The following is a 17,803-nucleotide window of genomic DNA, read 5'->3' as shown; positions in this document are numbered from 1 at the left end:
GCATCCTTAAAGGCAGCAGGAAAATATTTGACTCTCACAGTAATGTGTGCAAGCTTAGAACATTTTAAGTGAGTAAGATGTGTGACTTGTTTGTGACCTAAGTTTTGAGTTAAACTTGCTTAATATTATTGAAGGATATCAAATTAAAATGCGGTCAATAAATGTAGCTCTGTGTGTGCACGCCTTTTGTGGCGTGCGATTGTGGGTTTGTGTGTGGGTGCTGGAAAGGGGGAGGGTGGACGGGGGTGGGTGTACGGGGGTCTGCTTTGTGAATGTTTTTGGCTCATGGGTGTGTGCATGGCTGTTTATGCGGGCACGTTTGCTTGTGTTATTTGTCTGAAAGTATGGGTATGTGGATAAGTGTGTGTGTGTGTTTGTATGTGTCTGTGTTGGCACAGTAGGGGGCCCAGGTGGTGCATTGGCCAGTCATCTCAGTCAGTAAACCCATGGCACCTGAGTCTGTCCTGTGACCTCCTGCCAGCGGGCGTTCGACATTTCACGTGGCCTTGAAGTGCACATTGCCTGGTACAAGCGCCGTGGTGTCGTCGCTGCCACTTCGTGGTGAATGGCGGTTGTTGTTTGTGGAGGTGTAGTGGGAGTGGTGGCCGAGTGGTTAATGCACTGCACTGTGGACTGGGCTATCCAAGTTAGATTCCCGCTCGTGACCAATCATCGTGGTGAATATTTGAACAGGTCCCGGGCCCTCCCCTAGGTCAAACCAGCTTTAAAAATTAGCATCTGGTACGGTGTGTAAACATCAGCGCTCGGGAGACAAAGGTATGTGGGTAGTATATGGTTGATTGTGTGGGGATGTGTGTATCTGGCTGTCAATGTATGGGTATTTGTTTTTTGTGTAATGGGTGTTTAGGCATTTATTGTGGGGAGAAGTGTGGTGCATCGCTAACCCAGAGAACCTGAATTTGATTCCCAGCCACTGCTAACAACAGTGGAGAGTAGAGTCGTATCATGAATTGGCTTGGGTCTCCCTTAGGTCAATTAAACATGAAATGAGTACCCCATGTAGTTTATGAGCATCATAACTTGGGAGACGAAGGCAGTTGGGTATGTTGGTTGGCCACACCACCCACTCGTGTGCAGTTACCGATCTAAATAGGTGCTCACCAACAGCACTTGCCCCAACGGTCTATATGGCTATACGTGGGATCTTTGCACGCACGTTTGTCAGTGTAATCCATCTGTTCCAGGTCAGCCTGTCCATGTGCTCCCAGGTTCTTGGGTTCAATGAAAATGTAATGTAACTCGGAACAGAGCTTTGAAGTCAATGAAAGGCTTACATACAAACATTCGTCAGCCTGTGGTGCTTTCTCATTTTATTTCATCTGACTCCAATCATTGACAAATGTTAACAACTTTATGTTGTGGGCTAAATGGATTTTGATGGCCATTAGATTATTATTTTTTGTTAGTACCGTGTTTGCTTTTTTATCAAGTGTTATGGATAGTTTGTTCCGTCTTCCTGACGCTATACGAAAGCCCCATTGATCTGTCGAGTCTCGTAGTACCGTTTGTGCCAGTTGTTCCTGCTCTTGCTCCTATTTTCATGACGTGGCTTACTTCAACCCCACTCCCCCCGCCTCCCCCCGCTCCCCCCACAATGCATGACGGCTAAAGGAGAACAGAGCCTCTCCAGACCCAGTTGAACCCGAAAACAGTAAAGTGAATTCACACTCGAATCTTGCAGAAGACCTCTGTGTTAAGCCCAAAATGGCAAAACGCGTTTATTAATTGATATGGTCAGCCAGACTGTAGTTACCAAATTAAACATGACATGACTGCTTTCGGGACGTCCTTAGAGTTTTTTCCACATATCTGACGTGAGAATCCTCTTCGGCATTGAATACACACTGTTCCCTCTTTAGATTTGAATCATTATGAGAGTTCATATCTCACGAGTGTTGTAATATTCAGACCCTTTCATGGTGTAGAGCAAGTATTTTCCTTTGGTAATTATTATGCTTGCTGTGGCCTTCCTTATTTGGAAGTTGATCCCTCTGTGTTTTCCCCCCCTTGCTTGCCAGTCCATGTGTCATTACGCCCGGTCCCTATTGCCTGTCTGTCTCGGCCACGTTGTTTGTTTCCCTGCCCGTTAAAACAATCAGACCTTTATTATGGTTACAAGCATTTTCTCATCGACTCGGGATTTTCATTGCGAACACAAGCACCGCTTGGTTGACATCTGTTAACAGGTTTTTTGAGATGTGCTTTCAGGTTCTTTTCGTTTTTTTTCTTTGTTGACTTTAACCATTCAGCATCCGCATCGTTGACATTCGTGAACATTGGGGATCGACCCTCACGGATGCTGCTGGTCTGGTCGGTGTCCTTGTACCTGAGTTGTAAAAATGCCCCTCGTTTTTGTGTAGAACGCAGCAAGGAAGGATACAATTTCCTCTTAGCACGTAGGTTTTCGTGGCCAATGTTACGGCCGAAAATGTTACGTTTGGTACATGTGACAATCAATTTGTGTGGCTTCATCGGGTGATGGAGGATTTGTAATAGTATACATTTGGTGAGATCATTATATGGCCTAACCTAAAAAAAACACCTCTGCAGAACTTCATCTTCAGCTCAATGCCATGAAGATTTCCATTTCCCTGGGCTTCACTTTTGAATGATTCACTTCACGTAATGTTGATTTGGTGCATCGCTTATTCACGCTGATGTGGGAGGCACGACTGGTGGAACCTATTATCCACGTTTTTCCGTGGAATTTATTGATGTCATCCACGCAGGCTATCAAGGGATGATGAGCACCGCTAATGATATGAATGTGACTTATCTGCAGAAAGATACACCAGAGGATTAATTTAGCACTCATGGAAAACCACTTTCAGGTGACTTTTCTGTGGACAAATTAATATTTAAAAAAGCATGATAGGGACTGATCCATTGATAAAGGGAGTATCACCTAATCGTTTGGATGCAGGGAAAATGTTGTAGTGTTAATTGGGCCATGAATAAGGGAATTGTTTTACTGTATTCTTGGGAACTATTCACATTCAAGATGCTCAAAAAATGTCTCTGTCCATCTGTTTTTAATTACACCAACAGTAGTGCTTTTTAATACGTCTTTTATCAACATAACTGATTACGCATTTCCAAGCATGTCACTTTTTTCAGGATATAACGGAAATCTTTAGATGTCCTTTTGCCTCCCGGCTTAGTTAGATTATCACCACATATTTCTTTTTAACCGTCTGGCAGTGCCATTTTGTTTTTTGCGTTGCTGCATATGATGATGGTACAGTACTCGTTTTCGGTTTGTGGAGATTCGGTGCGAGACAGTTTGCAATGTCAATGCATTCAAACGGCGTCGCTGTTAGCAATTATTCTAAATAATTCTATCTGGAGAGTAAAGCCTGCACACGGTAGTTCTGCTCGTTTAAATTGCTTTCCGGTTGCAGAGCTCCATCTGAGATTACTGCCCCTGCACCAACGCCTGCTCCTTCTCAATGGAGCGAAAAAAATTACTTTGCTGATTCTTTTTTTCTAATCCAAAAGCAACAAAAAAAACCTCATCCCTTTCAAGAAATGAATAACTGTGTTACTGTAGCCTGTTTTTATTAATAATTTTGATTGTTTTTTTTTATGGTGACATGTTTAAATTAAATTACAGCAAGGAAGAAAAAAAATAGCAGAGCATTTAAGAGTGTTAAAATCACCTCAGACAGCATATCTTCATGTGCAGATTATACAATCCACTGACTTGCTTTAGAGTTCTGCTTGCTCAACGTGACCATATGGGAAATTAACAACAACCTTATTTCCACACGCATGAAAAAAAATGTGGTTTGACAAGCTGAGACTTCCAAAATGGTGGTAACAGAATCTCATCTCACTGGCGCCAAGATGGCCGACCTCATTGCGTTTTACAAGAGAATGTGAATCGTAGGGGAATTCGTGTCCCTGAGAAGCCCATGTGCGTGAAACCAAGACAAGTGGCTTCAATTCAATTGCCACGTCGCTGCCTTTACACATTTTCATTTAATATTTCTTGCCATGCACATATTCTCACGATTTAAACTGGATTTTTTGTCATTCGGCCTGATGCGATTGCGTGTCAAAACACGGTCATTGTTATGTAATGTTGTTGGTTATTGGCACGAGCAGAGTTTGCACATCATGGATGCACGGTGTTAGCAATGTGTAGGCGTGGGGGTCCCTGGCAGCATGGAGAGAATTGGGAGTATCTTTTGCCAATGGACACTGCAGTGAAGTCCAGTCCCATGCTGAGAGGAAAAAAACCCACATATTTGTATGTTAGTGAGTTTTTATTATTTGTATTGTGGTTTTTGCTCTTGATTTATTTATTCAAAGTTTAGTTTTGTTGGCATTTATGATATGCGTGTCTCAGTTTGGGTTTTCTGGGTGTGTTTTTCTGCTGGTAGCTGCCTCCATCTGCTCTGGGTTTGTTTCCCTAAGGCACCAGAGTGGGGGTGTATATTGTTACAGCTCGCCAGTGCCCTCATGAAGAATCATAAGCACCATTGGGTTGTTCAGTTTGTAATTTCGGTCTCATGCTTAGCAATGATTACAAATATTGAGGGGACGCTTAAGAAAAAGGATCCGGCGTTAAAATTGTGCAGCTAAAATGCGGAGCGGCCTCAAGTATTGTGGGGCGGGAGTTTGATGGGGTCAGCTCCTCGCAGCCCGAAGTCGGCCGGCGAGTGTAATTACGGCGCTGTCCGTAAATGGCGTGCGCTGCCATGCTGGAAGAACCCAGAGGCTGCCCTCTCGCGTGGTCATTCTGCTGACTAAGCCTAAGGCCAGCGGGCCCGAGGGGCCATGGCTTCCCACCGCTTCCTACCTCGCCAGGCAAACTGGGGGCGAGCCCGTGCATTGACGTCGACCAGCGCGCGCTCACAGCCACGCGGTTGATTTTTTGTGTGGAGAAAGGGCAGGCAGCGCCCCTTAATATTTACATCAATGTAAACGGTGACGGTTACAACCGGGAGGTTGAAACATTTGTGAGTTGTAAAATGTGAAATTTGAATCCTGTTAATGAACGTGAAGGAATCGCAAGAGCTGGCGGTGGAATGGGGAGGCCTTGTTCATCCAGCGGTGGGATTGACCATGCCCAAAGTTGAATGACCGAGTGGGTTCCACACTCGTCAGGCAGCACACACCCCACCGCCGCACGCTGCCACTAACGGACATGTTGGTCCCTCGAGCAGAAGTCTTAGCTGAACACTGAGAGTGTGTGCGAGTGTGTGTGTGTAGCTGGTGCATCTGCCAATCATCTCAGTCGGTCAACGCATGGCACCTGGGTCTGTTCCATGACCTGTCGGCGAGCCTTCGACACTTCACGTGGCCTCGGTGCACCTGGCCTGGCACAGGCACCGTGGTTACGTCACTGCCACTTAGCAGCGAATGGCGGTGGCTTTTTTGTTAATCACACACAGGTTAAAGTTTTTCTGCTTACCAAGTATATATTTCATAGCAATATATACTTTACACAGAATAGTTTAAAGTATAGACACCGTACGATATATTAGGTATGTAATGATTCCCGGCCCTTTATGACATGAATATTCATGATTTGATTGAAGATAATATTTGTTGTTACCTTGTAGTGGATGTAGCGCCTCTGTGGATTTGTTACCAAGTTGCGTGCACAGTGTGTGTGAATAAAACGTCGTTGATTCATGCGCGCACAATTTAATGCATGTGCAGGTATAATGTAGTTTTTTTTGGGTTAGATCGCCTGAATATAAATGTGTCGTGAAACCCGCCACCACCCGACACAGCCAATTAGTAAGGGTTGTCACGTAAACAGAAAATGCCAGATCGTTACTAGTACAGCACATTTCGTTACTAGTACACCGTACCAGTAATGAATTGGCATGTTCTTTTAAGTGACAAACCTTAGTAATTGGCTGTGTCGGGTGGTGGCGGGTGTTTAATGACACATTAATATTCAGGCGATTTAACCCAAAAAATATATTATGGATGATATTGGTCGCGAAAGCCTACGTGTTAAACATGTACAGGGAGCATAAAAACAATGTAATTGATTAATTGATGCGTTGTTAGATGCGCCCTCCCTCCTTCCCTTCAGCCAGCAAAACTTTTTCCCCAAATATTGCATGCCATGCATTTGCGTGGGATACACCAGCCGCTTGCCCGAGCGTCAGGAATCCAGCCAGAAAACGTTTTCCCGTATCGTATGACTTCTTCTTCTCAAACACTTTCTGACTATGCTTGTACGCGGTTTCCAGCTAGACTATGTTTTGTCTACAATCAAAAACGTGTGTGTGTGTGCTCGTGAGCCTGAATTTTTGCCACAACGAACCCATTTATTTTATGGTGTGCAGAATGAGTGTTACCACTCGCCGCCCCAGTCTGCCCCACACAAGATACCGATCGACAGCGGTGCCTCTCTCAGCATTAGACCATGCTTATCGTGGAATTTCTAGTTTAGCCTTCATGACAGTATCTTATATGAAATTGCCTTGCAGGTTTAAATATCAAAGGTCAAGGTCTGACGGCTCTGCAGACGTATCTTTCTCGCGGGTCTGATGACCGCACGCTTTTGACTCGAGAGCTTCTGCAAATCATCACCAGTAAAGAAGGGCATTCTGTAAGCATGTTCCAGAGTAGTTTTAACAAAGTAAATACAAAAATAATCTGGCCTTTGAGTAGGCGAGAGGCATTCAACAGCAGGATTAAGGTTGTTCACTCGCAAAATTAGGAATAGGATAAAAAGTGACAAAAATAGATAACTCGAAAGAAAAGGGTTCACATTGGTTGGGACACTTGTGTGGGATGGATGTGTGGGTACAGTTACAGCGGCAGGCATTGGAGTAGCACCGAGGGATTAGCGATCTCGAGCAGACCTCTTGGAGGAGGGTGGTGTGTCGCGGTCAAAAAGTGATGGTGAGGTGTGGTGGCATCGGTGGCGTTGGCTGTGTTGACCTCCTAACTTTTAATCACCTTAATTTATGATACTTTCAATTTATATTGCGACATTCATGCTAATAGTTTAGTTTGTTGCCCTTCCCCCGCACTTCCGATGAGCATGGTTGGCAATGTACGGCGGAAAAGAAGTTCAACATACATAACGCTGTACATGAATTATATATGAGGACCAAATCCCATATACAGCCACGACCAAGTAAATGAAAACCTTGCTACCAAGCAAAATCCAAAATAAATATGAACAAAGAAATAAATGCTCATTTTCCAAACAGACTATGCCAGGGATACAAGTGCCTCTAGAAATAGGTGGACAACACTTGAATATGTTTAAAATAGGCTGAAGCGGAAAAAATATAGAAAAGAGCTTTTTCACTGTTTTCCCCCCGGCAATATTCGTTCCTGACTTGTTGAGATAAATTGTCATAAAACAAGAATGCGACTAAACCTGAACTCAACTGTCATCACTTAATTATTCTTGAAATCCTTTAAATAAGTAGATTGTTCCTCTTAAAACAAAACCCCTTCCAAACACCGAGTTGTGTTTTTTTTAATGAAAAATATCTGCCGCTAACCATTAATATGAATCATAACGAATAGTGACAATTTATAATGCGGGTTTAATGACATGTCTGTTTGAAAAGTATAATTGTGTGGTAGAGAACAAGGCAAAGAGAATGTTTAAATCTGAGTGAGTGGATGATCTTGGCAGACCGGGGGGTGCCCTGTGCGCTGGGTGACCTCTGTGCGGCTGTGTTTAATTGCTGCGAGGTGACGGACAGGAAACCCATAGGCAATGTAATTGAATTGCGTAATTTATATCTTGCCGCCACTATCATGTCTACGGCAAGAAGGTTTGCGTGGAAGGGACGTGGCGCCTGGGCGACCATTTGCAAAGATCGCGAGCGCGAGCTTTTACACCGACTTGTTCAGCCGCGGATGGAATTGCGCGCACACATATTCCTTTACGTTATACCTCCGTGAAACACTGGGGACAAAATTAGAGTGGGGCAAATTTAAATCGACGGACGTGCAAAGGTTGCATTGACGTTGCCCCTCGGCAAGTGGATATCTTACCGACCGCGCAGCGGCAACGAGCAGAAAGTGAATGTACGCTCGCGAGTAACGATTTGAGTCTTTGTTAAAGACTGTGTGTTGAGTTGGTTCATATCAACACTTTCACATCACAAGTTAGAGGCAATCCATGACTCAAAATGCAGGTAATAGATTACCCTCCTTGCAAGTGAATTGTTTAACTGATTAAAACATTTAGATTTTTTATATTACTTCAATCACTGTATTGTACTGTTATACTGTACAATAATAAAAAAAATGATGCTGTACAAACACGTGCAGCAATATCAGTATTACACATCACATACTGTAATACAAGTCTTGAGTAATTTCCTGTACAAACTAGCTCGGGATACCTGCCTCTCCTGCTTACTACCCTGGGTCATTGGTGGAAATTCCACATTCCCATGGCAGGGACAGGTCTATCCATAACATACACTTTTAGCTTCTCACAAAGTGGTACTCGTTTTATTAACCTTGGAGTGATGAATGGCTGAGTTATAACCTCACGACTGAGGCTTGGGCTTGCAGCCTTCCAGTTAGAAGTCGCATGCTCTATCCACGAGACCAATTACCACCAACTATACAAGTAAAATAATAGTGCTTTTTAAAGAAGTGGCCAGAAACTTTAAAGATTGACTTGAAGTCCTGAAACGAGCCACACAGTCCTTTTCCTTGGCTTATTCTAACGCTCTAGCTTCTTCACTGTACCCACGAGTTGAATATTTAATGCTTAATATTATTGAAGGAAAAGAAGAAAACCTGAGCCAACACACTACCCCTATAAGCATATTACAGTTCGCAGCTTAAGTAACACCAACACGGTGTTCTGCACTTTCGCCGATACGACATCACCAGTGTGAGGGCCGCCACACATTTGAAGCCATTGGGGTTTGACAGCATGATATGGGGTGTTTTCACCATTTGTGTATTGTCAGGGGCCGCTCTAAAGGCCACCGGGGGCCGCCAGTGGCCCGCGGGCCTTGCAATGAAGAACAGCGCACTAACACTTTACGATTGACTTTGTTTATGCATATCTTTACAGTAGTTATGGTCTAAGTAACAGAGCGCTCCATGGCTGTGTGAGCCAGTGCAAAAGTCAAACTCGGACACACTCTTGATGCCTTCCAGGGCCCTTTTGACCCCCACTTTTTTACAAGAGCCGCCGCTGCGTAGCTTCACAGCCCCGTTAAGAGTCGATGGTTAACACGAGGATCCACACCGTGAAGCGAGCAGAGGGGGGTGGCCTCTTGTTGGTGGTGGGGGTGGCGGCGGTTGTAAAGCGGATCTGGACCTGGACCTTTAAAAGAGGCAGCAGAGGGGAGAGGCTCATCGGACAGTTTTTGTTGCGAGCAAACCCGGGACCCCCTCTTCGTTCCAGAGTTGACGTTTGTTGAGTAACAATTGGTAAGTTTTGTGTGAGTAATGAGGCAAACCGGCTATTGGTTGATAAAGCGGTATTACATAGTGTTTTAAGAACGACTTTGTAGCTTGCAATTGTTTTCAATGTTCTTTAAAGCTGTAAAATGTAATCTTGCACAGTACTGCATGCGCGGTGTTTGTCAACGTCTTGCATGAATTGTATTATTGTTTTATGCCTGCACCTGAATTCTTCCATGCCTTGTCCATGTAGCGTTTCTCGTGGAAGGGGGACGCGTTGTCTTTTGTCTTGTGTTTTTGAAAGTGAATTTCCTTTTAGTCCTCCTACAGTCCTTTTCTGCTGCTCGGGCCAAAACACGCACAGCTTGCCGTGGTCGGTTTTCAAACAGTGAAGTGATTTCACCATTAACTCTAAAAGTGTACGCGAATGTTGCCACTGAAATTGGCAAGTATCCCAAACACCCCCTCGACGCCAGACTTGTATGGGGAAAGAGTCTCCTGTAGCGGCATCTTTCTAGATGCAGTTTTGCATGTCGGCGCTCGATGGATCCAGATCTGTAAAGCGCCACATTTTTACCTTTAAAAGATTGACTTTCAAAGTCACTGAAATAGAAAAGATGAATCTGCACCTGATTTGCTTCGTTGCTTTTTTTTACACGCGTTATTACAAATGTATATTGAAATACTGTAAAAAAAAATGAGGCCAAGTCCAAACAACGTTACCGTAAGTTGAAATTGCCCCAAAACCCTCAGTGGAGAAAGTTTGGGGTTGTTGAGAGCGGGTGGGCGGAGTGGCTGAAGCGAGTTAATCAGTAAGTTAGTTTAACACGTAGGCTTTCGCAACCAATATTATCCATTAGAGGTTTTTTTTGGGTTAAATCGCGTAAATATAATTGTGTCGTTAAACCCGCCACCACCCGACACAGCAAATTAGTAAGGTTTGTCACAAACAAAACATGTCAATTTGTTACTAGTACAGCACACCAGTGTGTTGTAGGGTAAACCCACAACATTGTAAAAATATTGTAAATGTGGGTTTACTCTTCAACACATTAGTGTGCTGTACTCGTAATCAAATTGAAACATTTTGTTTCCGTGACAAACCTTACGAATTGGCTGCGTCGGGTGCGTTCCCTGAAACATTGACATCTCTCCTAATTTCACCACACACCTTGTAGGAGTGAGCCCTTGAGCTGCAGTGAACCAATGATTATGCCGATTAGATGTATTCATTGCACCCAGTAAAAAAAAAACCGACATGTACTGCATTCTCTTTGGTTCTTTCGGTAAAGTCACGTAGGTGAAAATAAAAATAAATACAAATAAAGAATAAAAATAACTAAATTAAATCACAACGTTTTGGAGGCAACACAAGCTTCTGTCATCAGGTGGGACAACCACAGCAAAAAACAGAATTACTGTAGTGGGCAGAGAGAGCTGTATGTGACAAGCGATTATATAGGGTAAGAAGGGGGGGGGGAGCCAGGAAGGAGGGATTCAAATCTAAAATTCACTGCATTCTACCAGATTATTTAGCTCCGTCTCTTCGTTGTATTTTAAAGCAAATGACAGCGGTGTGTCTCATAATCCAGGCGTGTGTGCGCGTGATTGTGACCAAATTTGTAAAACTCTATTGACACCGGGCGTAAATTTGGGTTGCGTCTTACCTGCTGGAGAATACGGTGCATGTGGGTTATCAAGCTTTCGCAGGACATTCCTCAGTTCTGCAGTGTGCCTCGCATCGTATTCACGAGAGCACGCGAGTTCTTTTTTTTCGGGTGAAACTGATATTGAGAGGAGTAAATTCCTGGCGTTGTCCAGAGATACCGTGGGTTGAGCTCTTGAGAGGAAATGTGCAGGCTGGGGTCACACACCGGGAGGTCATCAAGGGTGCCTCGCTGACCTGTATCAACAAACACGGCAATGGTCGTTACACGTTGTTAGCAAAGACACTGCCATGAGTCGGCCGCGTCAATATTGGCCGTGTACAGCGGGACCACGTTGACATTTACCACGAAGGATGGGGAGTAGCTCGTACGTTTGCATTGCTTTGCAGTGGCTTAAAGATCCTACAATTACGGCTCCAGTCTGTGTCTTTGCTTTTGTTATTTTGCACTGTTTTGCTGAGAAAATCGGTTTCGTAACTTGACCAAAGACACTGTGTCAGGAAATTAGGCATGTAACATTTAATCGATTAAGATCTTTTTTTAATTTGACTTCATTATCCACACATCAAGATGTGCGTGTAAGGATTGCTTATTTGAGGTTGTTAATAGCGGTGTGCAAATAATAGATTTTAGGCTAATGGAACGAACAAGGTCGTATGAATGAGAAGTACTTGAAATGAGACGGAGCAAACCCACCAAAACGATACATTCTCGAATCAAATCACACCTCCGAATTGTGACCATTCCTCAACTCCTGGGTGTTGTAAATCACGCCATCGAAAATACACACTGTTTGAAGATCTTACAATTGGACAAATTACCTGAAGTCCATTTTGCATGAGATTCTGTGATAGGTCTGGATGTGTTGCATCATTTGGACTCACCCCAAATCACCCTGGCTCACTTTGTCTCCCTATTCACCTTAACGCATGGCTGGGCCATGTTTTCTCAGCTGCGGGGACATCCAACAAACCTTGCCCAACTCACATCGGATTAGTCATCGGGGATCCATGCGACCGTCACAGCAGACTGCAGGCCTGAAGTGCGCTCACCAAAAAAAAAACTGCTCAAATTTTACACCAGTTTAGGTGTGCAGTACAAGTAGAGATATGGTAGATTATATTTGGGTGCACTTCATCTTGACCAGAATGGAGATGAATTATGGGGTGGTCTGGCAAGCTTAAGCACCCTTATTAGAGATAATCCCTGCTTGTGTAAGGGAATAGACACAACTGCGAGGGACAATCCTATTATTGAAAGCGGTGATAACTAACAGACCACTTGTAAAAGCTTTGCTAAGTGCTGCGGACATTTCTCGAGCCCAGATTCCAGTCGGGCAGAAGTAGCACCCCTTTAGTAGGTCTCAAAATAGCATGTTTATGAACGCGTTTGTAGAGCCATCCATAATATCTGACGGGAGGTTTTTTTTTTGGTACAGCAAAGTAGATTAAAATCCATGAGATGTGGTCAAAATGTTTAAAAAACGTTCAAGTACACAGGGGCACTCAGAGTAGTTATATTTACAATGACACCACACCACAAGTAATACATCTATTCAATGCTATTGTTATAAATATGACCAATAATGAGGTACAGAATTCATGAATACTTAAGTTTTATATGCTGTACGTGATAATAACGAGGGATGAAACAATTTGTCTCCCCATTTAATTGAACGTTTTTTTCCCATTCTGGGCCTCGATCAATTCAATAATCATTTATTTCTGGCAATTCTATTGGCTGCATGGTTCAAAAGAACCAAATATACGATGCCCACGAGTCAGATGTGAATTAGAAGTAATCCATTTTGAACTTAAACTCAAGATTTGAAGCAGGTATCATGCTCCTAAGAATATATATATTTTTTTTTAAGCCACGAATTCATGTGTCTTAAAATGCACCCTGGACGTGTAAAATATCCATACAAAAAAACTCAGAAACCCCCCATATTGCTTTCACGGGCTGTTGGGGCAAGTGCTTGAGCTACCTAGGAAGCCCGGTATGTTGCACTCGGGGGCGCTGTGGCCAGATCCAGGCCCAGCCACCTTTGTTCCGCCAGTGCGACGTTTGCACGCTGTACCGTGTACTCGTTTCAGGCTTTAATTGACCGAGGAAAGTCACAAAAACTGTGTGAGATTTTCACCACTGATATTGGCCGTCACGTGAAACGAACTAAGGTCGCTGGGTCCGTAGCGCAGTGTCCTAACCGCTGCACCACTATTCCACCCATGTCTCTAGTATCTGTACAAAGGCAAAGATGCCCCGTATGTCCTCAACAGACTCTTGGGGCAAGCGCGATTAGCGAACAGTGATGAAGGCCGGCACGGCACACGAAGGGGTGGGTGGGCAGCACCACACCCGGCTGCCTTTGTTTTTTTCATGGCGATGTTCACACATCGCATCAGGTACTCTTAGAGGCTGAGTCGACCGAGGAGAAGCCCAGGGCTAGTTCAGATAATCGTTACTGGTGTTGACCGTTCGTAACAGAGCGCGCTAACCACTGTGCTACCTCTCCCCTGCACACGCACACACACGCACACGTACTGGGATGGTTCATGTGTTTCACATCATCCCTAAGTATTCCACTGCATACGTACACACTTGGGTTTCGTGGGAGTGAGAGAGAGAGAGACTGTTCGTGACAGCACAGTACTTGCTCAAACTCATTCACCAGTTGACAGTCATGCTATCTGGGGATGCGGCTGCAGCACTAAAGTGGAGCTGGGTGGTGGGAGGTAGTGGTGGGGTTAGTACAGGCTGGTTGGCCCCCATGTTTACGTCCCTGAATGTGCGAGTGTTAGGGGAACATGTGGGGAGCGGTAGTAGTGTCGCAGTTAGTGGCCCACGCTACGAATCCGGCGACCCAAGTTCGAATCCCGCTCATGGCCAACACCAGTGACGATTATATCTGAACCGGTCTTGGGCCTCCTCTAGGTCGACTCAGCCTTAAAATGAGTACCTGGTACGGTGGGGAGACAAAGGCGGCCGGGCGTGGTGTTGTCCACCCACCCCCTCGTGTGCAGTGCCGGCCTTCATAGGTGCTACTCGCTAACAGCACTTGCCCCGACAGTCTGTTAAGGCTATACGGGGGATTTTTGTCTATGTTCGGGGAAGGGGAGCATAGGGCAGGGAGGAGAGCTGAGCGGGTTGGAGGGATTGCCGTGCGTGGGTTGGCTGGTGAGAACGTGAACATTTTAGTTGTTGAAATCGAAGCCGACACTGGGGCATTGGAAGGAATGCTCAACTCCATCACACAGCGGATCCCCATTCCCCCTGACGGGCTCCTACTGAAACGTAGAAGGAATTAAATGTTTAAATTAAAAAGGATTACACGAAATTCTTAGTTTTCTGTTTGACCCTTTTGTATTATTTCTCTAACGTGGCAGTGTGCAATTTATAGTCCGGCCAACTTCACGTCACGGCTACCAAACACAGCTGTTCAAGTACATTTTGGGTAGTGGCTCTTTATCAGACCAGTCTGTCGCAATCGCGAGTGCACTGCGCACTCTAGAGTCTTCTCCCGTCTATAATTAAAACGCGACGCTTAGAATTAATGACGTTTTTTTGTTTGTTATCACAATCTTTAACACTGGTGCCTTGCAGCTCCTAGGGATTTACACAAATTAAATGTTGCGTTTTATATGGGTTCTCTCACTTGTATTTACATCAGGTTCTGACGTGCCAAGGTGTCTGCATCATAAATATAGCGATATCCAATATAGCTCTGTCGTTGATGAAAATTTGCATTTTAAATCGTATTTATGGCTGTGTTATGTTTCATAGATACCATTGTACTTATTTTATATTCAATGTGCATTCACAGTAACATTTCGCAAGGCGAATTAAAAACACATTGTTTACCAATTTTTATTCAGTTGTACAGCCTTACGTGCTTAAGTTAGGTTTTCTAATTTCTGCATTGTCTTTTCTCAACCACCTTTAGTTGCATATCATATTCGGCCTACTTTTGTTTCTGCGCCACTACTTAAGCCCACGTTGTAAATGACACCCACATCCTTTACCGAATGCATTTTACAGTTTGTGCAGATGACGTATGGGTACTTTGTGCGGTGTGCGTGCGGCGGTTAAAATGCGCCGCTTGCTGCCCGCAAGCTGTCCACAGTATCTCCACAGTGTTGGGCTTGATGCGATGGCTTTGTCTGAAAGTGGCAATAATGAGTGGTTCTGTAGCAGCCGTCGTGTGTCTCGGAGTTCAGCTGAGCGCTGCCGGTGTAGATGTTGTCGTACCTGTCTGTTTTTTCACCGACACACGCACACGCAATGCCCCCTTGAGTGTGCACGTGCACACCTTGAGTCGACACTGCCCCGTGTGGCATGCCAGCGTTTCGAGTCTGTGTGCGTGCGCGCAGCCTGTAGCTCCGCTCCTGGATCGAAGCGCAGAAATCAGGAATGGAAAAATGTGCGTGCAGACGTGCTTTTATGAGAGCTGTGAGTTCACCGACGCGGTGGCTGTGAGCCAATTGCACAGAACTCATGGTCTCACTGCCCAGTTGCTGATAGAGACTCGTAAAAAAAATAGCCATCATTATTGAGCTTTATTTGTTTTTGGGTTCGGCCACGTGGTAGTTTTATGCAAATATTATCGTAATTAACCCCTCCACCATTTGACACGCTTGTCATGTTTACATATATGTTATTTATATGTGGTAATATATTGATCAAATTCCTATCAATAATGCTTTTCACCGGTGGCTTAAGCCTTGGCACGACTGAACTTAACAGCAACATATTACCAAGTTTCTCTCACTGATATGAGCTTCATCGGGTAGCAAACCTATGATGAAATGAGAGAATTTGATCGACACATTGGCATGTAGAATAATATATTCGTAAATGTGACAATCTTGTCGGGGAGGAGGGTTAATGACAGGAGTTATGACATCAAACTACCACATGGCCTCACCCAAAAACAAACATGGCATCGTTGTATTGGGTAACCTCCACTTTAACTTAGTGTTCAGTTTTCTTCATTTAAGTCGGTTCTGAATGTGAAAAATGTGCACGGAATTCTCTTCACATTTGATTATTTCACATGAAGAAAATGGAATCGCAACTGAGTAAAATATTCTCTTTGTTGCATTTGAACGTTCCCATCGCTCATAGCCCATTTGTGCTGTGGAACTTGAGCCACAGGAGAAATTGATTCCTCGAATCGCGGCACTCGTTCTAGAAGGGAGAGCCTGGCGTCGCGCAGCGCTGCCCCTCAAGGAGCAATGTCAGGGCACCTCTCTTGTATACTCACTAGGCCTCTTATAACAACCGATCAGTGGTGATCACACCGCTGTGTAGGTTGAGTGGTTCACTCATAGTCAATCGCACAAAGGGGAATCATATTACGCATTTTAATATGAGCTGTAACAATCCCTGCCCCACACCCCCCCCCCCTCCAGTAGTGATTCAATTAACTGTTGTGATTCAGGGTTAACTTGAAAACAAATATCAAATTGTCCTACATTGTGGGGAATGTAGTGGGTGGCCTCTAGCGGCTGGAGAGGTCAACGTGAACCCACTGCGCACAACGCGCGGATGAAAAAAAAACATCGATTCTTACACATAATTTGATGTGGGTATCACGGGCCAGAATAATCAATATTAATTGATGAATCAATGCATCATTACACCCGTAACATTAATAAGCATTGTTTCTCAATCTATATTCAATCCTTAGAGCCGACACAAATCAAATAAATTGCTGGAACTGGCTGAGCCCCTTAAACTTGATGTTTGTAAAAATACCAAACAACGCCAGGTCCTCAAGATCGACGTAGAGGCCGGCACGAGTGGTCGATTTTGGGACCAGAGACGAAGAAGGGATGTCATCGTGTTCGATTTTAAACACAATCCTTCTCCTGCAGCCGTTTTTTTTCCTCCAGGATTTGCGAACCGCTAACCAAAATCACCACTTTCTCCTAGTGGGCCCAATGACTATAGTAAAGCATTGTGATGGGGGGGGGGGGAATGAGCAAAGAAATGAACTGCCATCGTTCTGCAAATGAAATTGTTCGCCAAAGAACTCACTTCACTTTGTGTGTGTCTCTGTGCCTGCTTGCACGTGTGCACGTGTGCATTTGCACGCATGCCTGAATACAATGCTTTCTTGAGCGTGTATCTGGTTTTCGGTGGCAGTGTGAATTCATTCGAAGTTTGATATGCACAGCTGTGACAGTGTTATAAGCCATCTTTAGAACATTACGCAAAACTTGGTTTGTGCTGATATTTGAAATACTGTGTGCCTGGAACTTTTTTAATAGGGAGCGGCAAATGTTACAGAACTCGGAATCAGTTGGCTCGGGGGGCGGGGGAGGCTGATACCACGTCAAAGCACTGAGTTGGCACTGCCAAGGTCCTGTGTTTAAATCCGTGCAGCCAACTGTGATTAAACCAGGTTCTCGCAAGTGTGTAGTGAGCCTCGTCTCAAGCGAAGGAGCACAACAACACATAAACTAGAATGTCATTTTGCACTTTATTTGGCTTATTTCAGATCAAAATATGTAATTTTTTCATCTGACGGACACTTTGCAGGGCATACAATCGGTATTCCTTTGATGTGTAAAAAAAAGAGGCTGGTTTTAATAATTTTCAGAAGCAGTTGTACAATGTGTTTTTATGTGGCCAATTTCTGACACAAGCTGATGCACTGCTTGCTGCGAAATTTACAAAAGAAGATTTCTTAATGTTACGGCACGATGTAATTTCATCGTGAGAGGCCGCCACACCTCAGTGTGTGT

The 17,803-nt window shown here is 44.4% G+C and overlaps 1 protein-coding gene across 3 annotated transcripts in view; it reads left to right on the top strand.

The window, feature by feature from the left end:
• LOC144939525 (triple functional domain protein-like) overlaps positions 1–17,803 on the top strand; it is a 182,936-nt gene that overhangs the window by 104,571 nt on the left and 60,562 nt on the right. The gene's annotated exons all lie outside the window — the stretch shown is intronic.

The sequence above is a fragment of the Lampetra fluviatilis genome, chromosome 2 (genome assembly GCF_964198595.1).
Source record: "Lampetra fluviatilis chromosome 2, kcLamFluv1.1, whole genome shotgun sequence".
Lineage (NCBI taxonomy): Eukaryota > Metazoa > Chordata > Hyperoartia > Petromyzontiformes > Petromyzontidae > Lampetra > Lampetra fluviatilis.
The sequence above is the reverse complement of the archived record's forward strand: the minus strand, read 5'-3'. Positions and strand labels throughout refer to the sequence as shown.